The sequence below is a fragment of the Chrysochloris asiatica genome, unplaced genomic scaffold, assembly GCF_000296735.1.
Source record: "Chrysochloris asiatica unplaced genomic scaffold, ChrAsi1.0 scaffold00062, whole genome shotgun sequence".
Taxonomy (NCBI): domain Eukaryota; kingdom Metazoa; phylum Chordata; class Mammalia; order Afrosoricida; family Chrysochloridae; genus Chrysochloris; species Chrysochloris asiatica.
In genome coordinates this window covers 2,184,773-2,187,476 of record NW_006408580.1, presented here as the reverse complement: position 1 = coordinate 2,187,476, position 2,704 = coordinate 2,184,773, and the positions used below count along the sequence as shown (strand labels likewise).

Here is a 2,704-nt window from a genome sequence, read left to right as displayed (position 1 = left end):
CACTCACTCAGGCACCCCCTCTAGTCACCAGAATGGAGGTGTGCAAACAGTGGGGAGGGCCAATGAACAGATACCAAAAAAAAAAAAAGAGTATCAGAACAAAGCAAAACGAACAAAGTATATTGTCCACCTTTGCACTGAGGTTCCCGTGGTGTTTTTCCATGGTGTTTCTGCTCCCCTACTTGGTCTTGCTGTTTGGTTTCATGCAAGTTGTCAGCTCCTGTCCACTGAGCCCGGCAGATTGAAAAGTACCGATTTCTTACTTTTGCTACAAATTCCACTAGCTATAAGCCATCAAACCTTTTAAATATTCCTATCTCTGTGGTTCGGAGTTTTGGAGCTCTTCCCTGGAGTTTTTTGCCTGGTATTCTGTGGTATCACTGATGGCTAACTTCACTTCACCTTAGTTGCCATCAAGCCAAAAATATCTTCTTTCTTAAGAGTCAAACATTTTTACAGGCATAAAGATCCTTCAAAGTTTTTAAGTCTTCTATTAGAAATTTATTTTGATTTTCCAGAATGGCAACTGGATTTTCCAGTCATTTCACATATTCTTTCTTCTTTCTGCAACATGCTGGTGCAGCTTCTCTGTTCTTCATCAGCCTTATTTCTCTTTTCAATTGGAGGTCATCTATTTTCATTGTCTGAGAAGACTCACAGGAGATGTTATCACCACAGTCTGTGAGAGCGAAGTAGCTCTGGTAAGTCTGCATATCTCCTGATGGAGTCTGTACAACGACCTGGTTGCTGGGCACAAGTATTTGCGGTCCATCAGAGGTCTGTGCATAGTGAAGAATTGTTGTACCTTGCTGAGTACTGCCTGAATTTGACATGGTTAATGTCTGAAGCCCCTGTACTCCATCTGTGCCTGGACTGGCCAGCTGTAAGGCTCCATTTGAGGCAATGGCAATATACTGTTCCATGCTAATCTGATAGATGGGAGTTGGATTATACATAGAAGTGACAGTAGAAACTCCAGAATTTTCTCCATCCCCTTCTCTGCTCCGTGTATCTTCAGAAGATAGGCCTTTCAAAATTTTTCTGTAAGATGGCCATCATGTGAGGATACCATGGACTTTCTGTGAGGCGCCTATGCTGTCAAATTAGTCCTGAGACTCCTTACTTTCAGATAAAGATGATGGCATTTGCACTTATGGTGGGTGAATTACAGAAGACTGTCTGGATGACCCCCTGAACCTGTACTTGCTCTTCAGGAAGAGGTATAATTGTCACTGGAATAGATCCTCTTAGTGACATCTGGTTTGTAAAACAAGTCCCTTCAATTCTTTAAGAATTTAGCACACAAATGACTTTATTCTCTCCAATACTGCTCCTGATCAAATCTGTGGTGATTTTCCACTGTTGAGCAATATGAGAGATGTGAGCTCCCTACTGAACTGGACTGAGGTGCTGTCTCTGAGGTATTACTCTTGTGGGAATCTTCCATATTAATCCTTCAAATTTTAAAAAACATTTGCTATGTTCCCTAAATGTCTTCTCTTACCTAAGCAACTAGCCCAGTTTTACTTATCGGTGTGGTGAATGCCTGGCCCACGATATCATTTAGTCTTAGTCTGGCCCTGCCAAGGCAACTGCAGTTCCAGCATCACATTGTTGTTTTTAAGTGCAGTTAAGTCAGCTCTGACCCACAGCGACCCTGTATAGGATTTCCAAGGAAAAGCTGGTGAGTTTGAAATGCCGACCTTGTGATTTAAACAGTCTTTAAAGTCCATTAACCCATAGCACCACACCAGGACTCCAGATATCACATTGTTGTTAAGTGCCATCAAGTCAGTTGCGACCCTATATAGGGTTTCTGAGGAGCGACTAGTGAGCTTGAATTGCCAATCTTGATGTTCAAACCAATTTGGTAGTCCAGCACATTAACCCACAGCACCATACCAGGACTCCAGCCATCACTTAGGGGTGAGTTAAATGACCAAATATAGCAGGCTAATTTTTAATTTGATTATTTGGTATAGCCCACAAATACTATAAATATTCAAATGGTCCTTGGCAGGAAAAAGTCCCCCACTCTTGCCTTAGATGAAATAGTTTCTAAGCCTTTTACCATATTATATTCCTTCTCTAGACACAGTCTCATTTATCGATATAATTTTAAATTGGCACTGAGAACAGCACACAATTTATACATGACCCAAGTAGAGGTGAATAAAAATCTACTTTGTTTTGTACTTAATTCTTGCATCCTAAGACTGCATTCATGTTGCAGAGAATGATGTCATACTGTTGGCTCATACTAGTCTTCCTAGAAGCTAAATTCCTAAATGTTTTACATAATTTCTGCTAACCCCAGTTCTCTTTATATGGTACATGTTTGGTTTTGGAATCTATGTAAGGTATTTTCATTTACTTCTGGAAATTGCCTTTTGTTTAAGTTTTTTGTCCCCCATCCATTCCTGATAAAAACACTCAACAAAATAGGAATTGAAGGAAAATTCCTCAACATAATAAAGAACATATATACAAAACCAACAGCCTATATTATTCTCAATGGAGAGAAATTGATAGCCTTCCCTCTGTGAACAGAAACCAGACAAGGATGTCCTCTGTCACCGCTACTATTCAATATTGTGCTGGAAGTCTTAGCAAGAGCTATATGGCAAGACAGGGAAATTAAAGGTATCCAAATTGCAAAGACAAAGTAAAACTCTCCCTATTTGCAGACGATATGATCCTATAC

At 40.2% G+C, this 2,704-nt stretch overlaps 1 pseudogene; it reads right to left on the bottom strand.

Annotated features, from left to right (window-relative positions):
• Positions 1-443: 443 nt before the first annotated feature.
• LOC102831362 lies at positions 444-1,447 on the bottom strand (annotated as a pseudogene).
• Positions 1,448-2,704: the final 1,257 nt, after the last annotated feature.